The sequence below is a fragment of the Sorghum bicolor genome, chromosome 1 (assembly GCF_000003195.3).
Source record: "Sorghum bicolor cultivar BTx623 chromosome 1, Sorghum_bicolor_NCBIv3, whole genome shotgun sequence".
NCBI lineage: Eukaryota > Viridiplantae > Streptophyta > Magnoliopsida > Poales > Poaceae > Sorghum > Sorghum bicolor.
The window spans coordinates 46537523-46550245 of NC_012870.2; the positions used below are offsets into that span (position 1 = coordinate 46537523).

At 46.1% G+C, this 12723-nt stretch overlaps 1 pseudogene; it reads left to right on the forward strand.

Moving 5' to 3' along the window:
• The window catches only part of LOC8059656, a 22168-nt pseudogene continuing 11375 nt past the window's right edge, over positions 1931-12723 (forward strand).

The window sequence follows — 12723 nt, forward strand, 5'->3', positions numbered from 1 at the left end:
CCTAAGCGCAGTTCTGTGATTAAATGATAATATTTGAATTTGAAGATATTTGAGTTCAATTTGTCTATTTGAAGGCTTTGATGTTATAATAGCAAAGTGTCAATGTTTCTAGAGTCGTTATAGCGAAGCAGATGTTTGCAATCCTATTATAGCGAAACCCACACGTTTGGGATCCTATAATAGCAAATTTCTCCATCTGGTCTCGATTTTTCTCTCATCACATATATGGTCAACCTACTTGCCTTTGCGATTTTGCTTTAGGAAATAAAAAAACTGTGTCCTTGCTCTTCCTATTCTGCTGGCTGGTTATGCTCTATTACGATTACGATACAACCAGTTGGTGCTGAACCATTTGATCTGCTTAAATAGTTGCTTCTCTGCTATTAACTTGCTATCATTTCCTCACGGTATTTCAGAAACTATTGCTTGTCTGTTTGAATTTCGACTATTCTGATGATGAATGGGAATAGCATGTGGTAGTGATTTGTTGACATTCATCTAAGTACCGCCTCTCATGAATCGTGATTAATATACAACCTACTTGCCTTTGCGATTTTGCTTTAGGAAATAAAAAAACTGTGTCCTTGCTCTTCCTATTCTGCTGGCTGGTTATGCTCTATTACGATTACGATACAACCAGTTGGTGCTGAACCATTTGATCTGCTTAAATAGTTGCTTCTCTGCTATTAACTTGCTATCATTTCCTCACGGTATTTCAGAAACTATTGCTTGTCTGTTTGAATTTCGACTATTCTGATGATGAATGGGAATAGCATCGTGGTAGTGATTTGTTGACATTCATCTAAGTACCGCCTCTCATGAATCGTGATTAATATACTAACAATCTGTTTCTTTTGCTCCTACCAGGAGATCTGAACTGAAAAGGGTGAAATAATGGCGGAGCCCTACCAAATGAACGGCATACTGAATGGGATGCCTAATTTGAGGCATCCATCCTCTCCATCAGAGAGGTCGACGAATTCTGTAAAGCGCTTGATGGTGACTCGCCAATACACAGGTGTGCTAGTCGCTAACAATGGGATGGCCGCGGTCAAGTTCATGGGCAGCATCCGGATATGGGCCCTGGAGACCTTTGGGACAGAGAAGGCCATTCTTTTGGTTGCTATGGAAACTCCGGAGGACTTGAGGATAAACGCTGAGCACATAAGAATCGCTGATCAGTTCGTAGAAGTTCCTGGAGGAACAAACAATAACAACTATGCGAATGTACGGCTTATAGTGGAGGTTAGCACAATTCATCATCTGGAGTTCTGTAAATTTTCACAAGATTGTGTTTAATTTTACATGTATTTTTCACTGTACTTTGGTAATTTACATTTCAAGTTCAATTTCATAGATTGCAGAGAGAACTCGTGTATCTGCAGTTTGGCCTGGCTGGGGTCATGCGTCTGAGAACCCAGAACTTCCAGATGCTCTAAACGAGAAAGGAATCATTTTTCTTGGGCCACCATCAGCTGCAATGGCTGCACTTGGTGATAAGATTGGTTCTTCTCTCATTGCACAAGCAGCAGGAGTTCCAACTCTTCCATGGAGTGGATCACATGTATGCCGTCTCCTATTTCTGTGTGGTTTTACTCCTATTTTCCTCTGCTACTTTTGTGTTCACTTAATATTAAATCAAACTCTCTGCAGGTAAAAGTTCCACCAGAAAGCTGCCATTCAATTCCCGAGGAGATATATAAGAATGCTTGTGTTTCCACCACAGAGGAAGCAGTGGCTAGTTGTCAGGTGGTCGGGTACCCTGCCATGATCAAGGCATCTTGGGGAGAAGAAAGGTTGGTTTTCTTGTTCATCTGAACTGTGGGAAAGAGAAGGGACCACTATTCAGAAAAAAAAATGAAGTTAAAATTTCAGTAAAAAATTTAGATTGATTATCACTAATTTTGTTGTCATCTGCATGGATCTGTAGGTTCATAACGATGATGAGGTGAGGGCACTGTTCAAGCAAGTTCAAGGAGAAGTCCCTGGCTCGCCTATATTTATTATGAAAGTGGCATCTCAGGTGAGAACTGATTCAAAGATTTTGTTTCCCTTGTTACCAACCTGGGGATTTGAGAGAATGATCTACCCATCTCCATCAGTGGAGATAACCATATAGAGAGAGCCTCATGGGCCATATGGGCCTATAATAGATGGGCTTTTATAAACTTAACAGTTTTCATGTTGGCTTTGAGCCTTTCACCCTGCCTTTGTTCTTTGTATCCTGAGCGCTTCTGTGTAATATATATTTGTTTCTGAAAGCATTCATTCTTTTCTTTCTTTGTAGAGCCGACATCTGGAGGTTCAATTGCTCTGTGATAAACATGGCAATGTGGCAGCACTACACAGTCGAGATTGCAGTGTTCAAAGAAGGCACCAAAAGGTTAGCTCTTCAAATTCTATTAAACACCTGATTCCCATTGCGAGTTCATGCCTTCGTTGAATTTGTCCCATTCTTGGATTGTGTATTTTGTTCTGTAGAAGTTTATATCTTTCTTGAATAACTTTTATAGTTGAACAAGTGCACGACAATTTTTTCCCTATTTGTATTTTATTGAAAAAATATTATTTTTCACCATTTACCTCTGCAACAGATTATTGAAGAGGGGCCAATAACAGTTGCTGCTCCAGACACTGTTAAAGAGCTTGAGCAGGCAGCAAGGTGGCTTGCTAAGTGTGTTCAATACGCTGGTGCTGCTACCGTAGAATATCTGTACAGCATGGAAACGGGCGAATACTATTTTTTGGAGCTTAATCCACGGTTGCAGGTCTGTTCTAAACTTCCAATGCAGGGATTTTGCAGAGGCATTCTTCTATGGTTCTTGCATTTTGAGTTTTTGACTGGCTTCCTTTCAGGTAGAACATCCTGTGACTGAATGGATAGCTCAAGTAAACTTGCCAGCAGCCCAAGTTGCAGTCGGAATGGGCATACCCCTCTATAACTCCAGGTATTTCATTTTCTCGACTCCATGATTGATGATATTTTGTTCTCTTGTTCTGATGAATGAATTAATCACTGCAGATTAGACGCTTTTATGGAATGGACCATGGGGGAGGCTACCATGATTGGAGGAAAATATCAGCTGTTGCAACTAAGTTTGATTTGGATAAAGCACAGTCAGTGAGGCCGAAGGGCCATTGTGTTGCAGTCAGAGTTACTAGTGAGGATCCTGATGATGGGTTTAAGCCTACAAGTGGAAGAGTGGAGGTTGGTTTACTTGACTATATAATATTCTTTTGGTAATCCACCAGCTGTGCTTTTTTTTAGAAAAAGGAATTTTTTTATTCCGGTCTCTGCACCACCAGCTGTGCTTACCCATATGTTAACTTATATTCTTTTGTCTTTTTCATCAGGAGTTATTAAACTTTAAAAGCAAACAAAATGTTTGGGCCTATTTCTCTGTTAAGGCAAGTATATGTCCATCCAAATTGGTTATTTGCTTTTGTGTTATATATACATCACCACAGCTGGAAGTATCACCCTTGAGTATTTATTTTTGTTTCTTGGTTTCCATAAAATTTTCTTACTGAGATATGTATCCTGGTATGATACAAACTAACCCAATGTTATTTCCCTTTTTTGAATTTTCAGTCTGGAGGAGCAATTCATGAATTTTCTGATTCACAGTTTGGTAAGTAACATAGCATGATTTTTTGTTTGTTCTTGGTATCTCTTGATGGTTTTGGTTAAATTTGGTGTTCTTCTGTTGCAGGTCATGTTTTTGCATTTGGGGAATCTAGATCTTTGGCCATAGCCAATATGGTACTTGGGCTAAAAGAGGTTCAGATCCGTGGAGAGACAGTGGATCTCTTGAATGTATGATGACCTCCATAGTAAATGATCTTCTGTACATGATACTCTTTATGTCTTTGTGTAATTTAGTTTTCAATTTTGCATCTGTACAGGCCACAGAGTACCGCGAAAATAAGATCCATACTGGTTGGCTTGACAGCAGAATAGCTATGCGTGTTAGAGCAGAGAGGCCCCCATGGTACCTCTCAGTTGTTGGAGGAGCTCTATATGTATGCCTGTTTGACTGCAGAACCATGATTTCTTACCTGCTTGTGAGCTAGGCAGTCAGCTATCTTTGTTGACATCAAACATTTATCTCTTATTTCACAGGAAGCATCAAGCAGGAGCTCAAGCGTTGTTACTGATTATGTTGGTTATCTCAGCAAAGGTCATATACCACCAAAGGTATAATATATGCTGAAATGCCCTTATTGCAGATTATACTTGTTGCTGTTGGACTTAAAACAGCTTGGTAACTGTGTAACTTCTTTCTTCATTGCAGCACATCTCGCTTGTCAATTTAAGTGTTACTCTGAACATAGAGGGGAACAAATACACGGTACTCATCTATAGTTTTCTCTTTACATTTCTGTGCTTACAACTCAGTGACTCACTTACATGATTAAACTCTGCTGTAGATTGAGACAGTTAGGGGTGGACCCCGCAGCTACAAATTAAGAATGAATGGATCAGAAATTGAAGCAGAGATACATTCACTGCGAGATGGTGGACTTTTAATGCAGGTAAATTTCCCACACCGTGTCTTTCTATTAAAGCGAAAGGTCTCTATTGAGTATCCCCTCAGGTCTCAGGGCTTAAAAAATTTCTTCGTCTATCCCACGCCAAATCATAGGTCTAAGGTCTAGCCTGAGTCATGGTCATTCTCACATGGGCTATGGTGCCACTGTGTATGGGTGGGGCAGGGGTTCAAGGGTTTTCTTGACCTATGTGAGAAGATCTTAATGCAATGTCCAGGGGCTGTCCTAATGCCTGCAGGTCGAGTTCTTTTTTTTCTATTAGACAAATTCTGATACATCTTTGTTGTAATTTCTTCAGTTGGATGGAAACAGTCATGTAATTTATGCAGAGACAGAAGCTGCTGGTACGCGCCTTCTCATTAATGGTAGAACATGCTTACTACAGGTAAAGCTGGCTACATTTTCATATTTTAACTCTTTCATGTTACGTACTAAACCACAGTACTTTTACATGTAATTACTTGAAACTGAAGGTATTGGATCTGGCAAATTCTTGTGAATCTTGCGTTCGTACGAAGATCATAAAACTTTATATTCTTCTTTTGTACCTTTTGTTGTAAACCCACACTAAACTTGATTGGAATATAACAACATAGAGTGTGGAGAACAGAATTTAGGAATCCATGATACAGCGTGGCCCTGAGTCATAATGCTTGAATGTAGATTTCTTTGCCCCTCTGCATGTTCTCTCTTGGCTTCCATAACTGTGGCGTTTCATGTGTCAAACCATCTAAAGTACGGCAGTGGCCAGTTGCCTAAGATATTTCTGAAAGTTCCTCACCATGTCGAATTTGACTTGAAGGAATAAGCAGTTTGGATTGTTTCAACTACTCACTATATTCTCACATCATTTGGAAATACGTGATTTCATTTTCATTCTCTTAATTGTACTTTGCAGAAAGAACACGATCCTTCAAAGTTGTTGGCTGATACACCTTGCAAACTTCTTCGTTTCTTGGTTGCGGATGGCTCTCATGTGGATGCTGATACACCATATGCTGAGGTGGAAGTCATGAAGATGTGCATGCCACTGTTACTGCCTGCCTCTGGTGTCATTCACTTTGTTATGCCTGAGGGTCAGGCCATGCAAATATTTTATTCCTCTCTATTTCCCTCCCCCTCTGCTTGCACATCCATTCTCTCTCTCTCTCTCTCTCTCTCTCTCTCTCTCTCATGAAATCAGTATGAACGCTTCATCTATAACAAACTTCATGAAATTAGCATGGTTACTACATTTGTAACAAACTTGAATGTATGTTTTCCTTTTTTCAGGCGAATGACCTGATAGCAAGATTGGACCTTGATGACCCATCTTCTGTGAGGAGAGCTGAACCATTTCATGGTTCCTTTCCCAAACTGGGACCTCCTACTGCTATCTCTGGCAAAGTTCATCAAAAATTTGCTGCAAGTGTGAATTCTGCACACATGATCCTTGCAGGATATGAACATAATATAAATGACGTAAGACATTAATTTTTACAATGATTTGTAATTTCAATTTGCTTTCATTTTTCTCTCCTCTTCCTTATCTTCATCTACAAAGAAAAACCAAGTTCGTAGTTTACGGCACACACTGTGACATTTTCTTGGAAATAATCTGTTCCTTTTTTAAAAAATAGTCTTTATGTAATATTTAATCAACATTTTCCTATCTATACGTGCTTTTGCAGGTTGTACAAGATTTGCTGAACTGCCTAGACAGCCCTGAGCTCCCTTTTCTACAGTGGCAAGAACTTATGTCTGTTTTAGCAACACGACTTCCAAAAGATCTTAGGAATGAGGTGATTAGCTTTTGACTAGTTTTCTGTCAAATCAATTGTGGTATTCTTTCTGTATTACTTCTCTCCTCTTTTGGGTGCACATGAGATGTCTGACTAGTTTGGATGCATTCAGTTGGATGGTAAGTACAAGGAGTATGAATTGAATCCTGACTTCTGCAAGAGTAAGGATTTCCCTGCAAAGCAGCTGAGGTGTGTTATTGAGGTCAGTTTGAGACTGCTACTTAGTGTTAACTCCTGTTTGAGTATTTATATTGCTTACTTACAAAATTACTACTATAGGCAAATCTTGCATACTGTTCGGAGAAAGATAGGATTACTAATGAGAGGCTTGTGGAACCACTTATGAGCCTGGTCAAGTCATATGAGGGTGGAAGAGAAAGCCATGCTCGTGTTGTTGTCAAATCTCTATTTGAGGAGTATCTGTCTGTTTAAGAGCTCTTCAATGATAACCTTCAGGCAAGTCTCTGAAGAGGTTGCTCAATGCTCATTTGCTCACCAAAATGTCCTCACTATTGTTGTGTTTTCTGTTTTTTTTTCATTTTCAGTCTGATGTTATAGAGCGTCTACGCCTTCAACATGCAAAAGACCTTGAGAAGGTTGTATACATTGTGTTCTCACACCAGGTAATTTCTGTGAACTGTGATTTTTTATTTTTATTTTGGTACATCTAGAGATTCGAGGGCCTTTTTTTTCTGACAATTTGTTTTTGTTTGAAGGGTGTGAGGAGCAAAAATAAATTAATACTACGGCTTATGGAAGCATTGGTATATCCAAACCCATCTGCTTACAGGGATCAGCTGATTCGCTTCTCTGCTTTGAACCATTCATCATATTCCAAGGTAAAATTGAGGATTTTTGAAGATTGAGGTTCGATTTATTTTGCTCATGTAGTCATGTGATAGTTGATAAAAAATGTGTAATATATTGTTATTGATGCAGCTGGCACTTAAAGCAAGCCAACTTCTTGAGCACACTAAATTGAGTGAACTTCGCACAAGCATAGCAAGAAGCCTTTCAGAGCTGGAAATGTTTACTGAGGAAGGAGAGCGTTTGTCAACACCTAGGAGAAAGATGGCGATAAATGAGAGAATGGAAGATTTAGTTGAAGATGCTCTTGTAGCGTTGTTCGATCACAGTGATCCTACTCTTCAACGGAGAGTGGTTGAGACATATGTACGCAGATTGTATCAGGTATCAGCGACTTTGTCCACTACTTTCCTTGTCTTGATACAGCTTAAATCTTGACAAAATTTATATGAACTAACACAAATCATATTACAGCCTTATCTTGTAAGTGGAAGTATCCGGATGCAATGGTGTTGAATAATTTGCTGCTGGACTTGCAAAGAAGTCTGCAACTGCAGACCAATCTTCAGTCAAGGCTGCAGCTTGGTGACTAGAAATGTGAAACTGAAGACCAGCTTTGAAAGGTTGAACAACAGTCAAGCTGTAGTGGGAACACTTGACTAGGACTAGTGAGGATACAGATTTTTGGTAGGCCATGCTGTCCTTAGCTAATAAGTATTGTAGGCTTATCCTGCAGCTAGGATAGTAGACTTTGACTGCAGTATAGCAGTCCACCAGTTCATACACAAACTGAACCTACCCTTTGTGTATATAAGTGCAGCCCTAGTAATGTAATTTTAAGTTCAGTTGCCATAAACCAAAGAGCAGAGCTCTGGCCAGCGCTGGTGTTTGTGCTATGTGTGTGTGCTTGAGCTCAACCCCTTCTTCTACCTTTAGCCATAGTGAGTGAGTGTGTGGGTGTGCTGGTAAGCTAAGTGCTTACCTGTGCAGGGATCTCAGGGACTAACAAGTGGTATCAAAACCGGTGTAGCGGACTAACCGCCGGCGATGGCATCTGGCTTAGAGACGGCTGACAGCAGCAGTGCTGCTGGGGCTGCCCAGCCACGACAGGACGTCGTTGTGCGCACCGTGCGGGAGGTCAGCGGCACAAGTTGGCCGATGCTGACTCGCACCAACTATGGCGAGTGGGCGGTGACCATGAAGGTCAAGCTCAGAGCCAACGGCTCTGGAATGCCATTGACAAGGGCACCGACAATGAAGAAGACCACATGTCAGCGATGGAGGCTATCCTCGCTGCTATGCCGACGGAGTAGAGGGAGCCGTTGGGGGCAAAGAAGACTGCTAAGAAGGCGTGGGAGGCCATTGCTGTGATGCACGTCGGCTCTGATCGCGCAAAGAAGGCGACAGCCCAGCCGTTGAAGCAGGAGTACGCCAACCTCATGTTCAAGGATGGAGAGTCGGTGGAGGAGTTCTCCCTCCGCCTATCGTCGCTCATGAGCAAGCTAGGGAGCTACGGCGTCACCATCAACGAAGAAGAGGCAGTCTCCAAGTACCTCCACTTCGTGCCATCGAAGTACATCCAAATTGCTCTCTCCATAGAGACAATGTTGGACTTGTCCACCCTCACTATTGAGGATGTGACCGGCCGTCTGCGGGCGGTGGACGAGCGCATGGAGCAGGCCACAGCAACGATGGACAACGGCAAGCTGCTGCTGACAGAGGAGGAGTGGGCTGCCCGGATGAAGGAGAGTGGCAAGGCTTCTTCGAAGAAGAAGAAGAAGAAGAAGAAGAAGAAGAAGAAGAAGAAGAAGAAGAAGAAGAAGAAGAAGAAGAAGAAGAAGAAGAAGATCGACCCCAACGCTTGCAGGCGCTGCGGGAAGATAGGCCATTGGGCAAAGGAGTGCCCAAATCGCAAGCAGGAGAAGAAGGCCGAAGCTCATTTGGCGCAGGCTGATGATGATGATGTGGCCACTCTCATGATGGCGACGTTCTGTGCACTGCACGACGTTGAGGCCAAGGAGAAGGGAGAGGTGATGGCGGTACAGGAGCACGGGAAGGCTCTGAAGGCCGTCAACCTCGACGAGCCGCGTGCCCAAGTCCACCTTGGACATGTGGGCAGCGAGCAGGAGCAGCAGTGGTACCTAGACTCCGGCGCCAGCAACCACATGACGGGTTCCAAGGATGCCTTCTCCGAGCTCGACGGGAACGTGACCGGCACGGTGAAGTTTGGTGACGGCTCACGGGTGGCGATCCAAGGGCGTGGCACCATCATCTTCAGGTGCCAGAACGGCGAGCACCGCGCACTGACGGATGTGTATTACATCCCGCAGCTGCGTTCAAGCATCATCAGCATTGGCCAGCTAGATGAGCGCGGCAGCGAGGTGCTGATCAAGGACGGCGTCCTCAAGATCAGGGACCGGGAGCAGCGACTTCTTGCCAAGGTGAAGAGGTCCCGGAACCGGCTGTACCTTCTCGACTTGAAGGTGGAGCAGCCCATCTGCCTGGCTGCACAGCGCATGGAGGAGCCATGGCTGTGGCATGCCCGCTATGGCCATCTCAGTTTCGACGCCCTCGGCAAGCTGGAGAAGATGGTCCGGGGGCTGCCTCACATTCAGCACGCAGGAGAGCTGTGTGACAGCTGCCTGGCCGGGAAGCAAAGGTGGCTGCCGTTCCCGAAGATGGCGAAGTATCGCGTGGCTGAGGCCCTAGGGCTGTTCCACGGTGACCTCTGTGGGCCAATCACGCCGGCGACACATGGAGGCCGCAAGTATTTCATCTTGCTGGTAGATGACTGCAGCCGGTTCATGTGGCTGTAGCTTCTGACCAGCAAGAGCGAAGCGGCAGAAGCAATCAAGAAGTTCAAGGCACGCGTGGAGGCGGAGAACAGCAAGAAGTTGCGCGTGCTGCGGACTAATCGTGGAGGCGAATTCACTTCTATGGAGTTCGCTGCGTACTGCGCAGAAGAAGGTGTGGTGCGCCACCACACCATGACAGAATGGCATGGTGGAGAGGCGCAACCAGACTGTGGTCGGCATGGCGAGGTCGATGATGAAGGCCAAGAAGATGCCAGCAGAGTTCTGGGGTGAGGCGGTGACCACGGCGGTGTTCATCCTCAACCGCGCGCTCACCAAGGCCTTGAAAGGCAAGACGTCGTTCGAAGCTTGGCATGGACGCAAGCCTAATGTCTCCTTCCTCAGGACATTTGGTTGCATTGGCCATGTCAAGAACACAAAGCCCCACCTCGGTAAGCTGGAAGATAGAAGCACGCCCATGGTGCTGTTGGGCTACGAGGAGGGCAGCAAGGCCTATCGGCTCTATGATCCCAAGAGAGGTAAGGTGGTGATCTCTAGGGATGTGGTGTTCGATGAGATGGCTGCTTGGGATTGGGTGCAGCAAGGCGTCGGGGAAGCTAGTGGCGTCAACAACACCTTCACCATCGAGCACTTGGTGATGCAAGGAGGTGGCGCTGGAGCACAGGCTGCTGCTGCTGTTGGAGAGCAGGCTGCTGCTGCAGAACAGGCTGCTGCTGGAGAGCAGTCTCCACCAGCAGCAGTGCATTTACCTCCACCACAGTCCCCTGCGATAGCAGGACAGGGGACACCACCACTGGAATTCGCTTCTCCACCCACCAACATCGATGAGTACGTGGATGCTTTCCACGACGGCGAGGAGGTCCGGTTCAGACGCGTGGACAACATTGTCGGCGAAGGGCGAGCTCCTGGGTTGGCTAGTCGGCTTCTAGATGACCCAGAGCTACTCCTTGTTAGCGCAGAGGAGCCGCCAACGTTCACAGTGGCTGAATGGGACGCCAATTGGCGTCGGGCAATGTTGGAGGAGATGAGGGCGATCGAGGACAATGGGACATGGGAGCTGGTGGATCCACCGGTGGGCTGCAGACCAATTGGGCTAAAGTGGGTCTACAAGGTGAAGCGGGATGAGTGCGGTGCCATTGTCAAGTACAAGGCTTGGCTTGTTGGCCGAGGTTTTGTGCAGCGTGAGGGCATCGACTTCGAGGAAGTCTTTTCTCCGGTGGTGCGCATGGAGTCCGTTCGCTTGCTGTTGGCTATGGCAGTAGTGAAGCATTGGCGTGTCCACCACCTCGACGTCAAGTCTACGTTCCTCAACGGCAAGCTTGCAGAGACGGTCTTCGTCAAGCAAGCTCCAGGCTTCGCCGTCAAGGGTGCTGAGCACAAGGTGCTCAAGCTGCGCAAGACGCTCTACGGGCTGCGGCAAGCCCCTCGAGCATGGAACGCCAAGCTCGGTGATACCTTAGGCGAGCTTGGGTTCGCTCGCTGCGCCACAGAGCATGCGCTCTACACGCGGCGACGGGGGAAGGAGGAGCTCGTCGTCGGCGTGTATGTGGACGATTTGATCGTCACTGGAGCGCGAGCGGAGGACATTGATCGCTTCAAGTGCGAGATGGCAGCTCGATTCAAGATTAGCGATCTTAGCATGCTCTCCTACTACCTCGGCATTGAGGTGAGGCAGGGGAAGGAGCACATCTCCCTGGGCCAGCGTGCCTATGCGGAGAAGCTGCTGGAGCGCGGCGGCATGGCAGATTGCAAGCCGTGCACGACTCCAATGGAGGAGCGGCTGAAGCTAAGCAAGCACAGCACCGCTACGAAGGTCGACGCGACGCGCTACCGGAGCATCGTCGGTGGGCTGCGCTACCTCACTCATACCCGGCCGGACATTGCGTTCGCGGTTGGATATGTCAGCCGTTTCATGGAGGACCCGCGAGAAGATCATTGGATGGCGGTCAAGAGGCTGTTGTGCTACGTCAATTCGTCAAAGGGTCGCTTGATCAAGCGATCATCTTCCCCAAGCGTGGCGGCAAAGGTGGGCTAAGGCTCATGATCTTCAGCGAGACAACCCCCAAGACTGAAGGTGAGCCGGAGCTCACTGTCAACGATGCAGACATGGCAGGCGACATTGATGGTCGACGAAGCACCTCTAGTGTGCTCGTCTTCCTTGGAGCAACCCCCATTGCTTGGCAGTCGCTGAAGCAAAAGATCGTGGCGCTATCGACATGTGAGGCGGAGTATGTCGCAGCTGCCACGGCGGCGTGTCAGGCTGTTTGGTTGCGCCGGCTGTTGGGTGAGCTGACTGGCGAGGAAGCTCACCCACCAGCCCTGATGGTGGACAATCAGCCCGCCATCGCCCTTGCAAAGAACCCAGTCCTCCACGACCGCAGCAAGCATATCGACACTCGTTTTCACTTCATCCATGATTGTGTTGATGGAGGACAAATTGTTCTGGAGTTTGTCGAAACCGGACGACAGCTCGCAGACATCCTCACCAAGCCACTCGGCCATCTTCGGTTCATGGAGCTGAGGACCAAGATTGGAATGGTGGAAATCAAGCAAGAGCAGCAAGATTAGAGGAAGAATTGTTGAATAATTTGCTCCTGGACTTGCAAAGAAGTCTGCAACTGCAGACCAATCTTCAGGGCCTGTTTAGATTTGAAATTTTTTGGCCCAAAGAGAATTTTTTTTGTGAAATTAGAGCCTGAGAACTAAACGGGGCAAAAAAATTTAGGGCCAAAATTTTATGCTGCAACTGTGCACGCACTCCTATGGAAGCC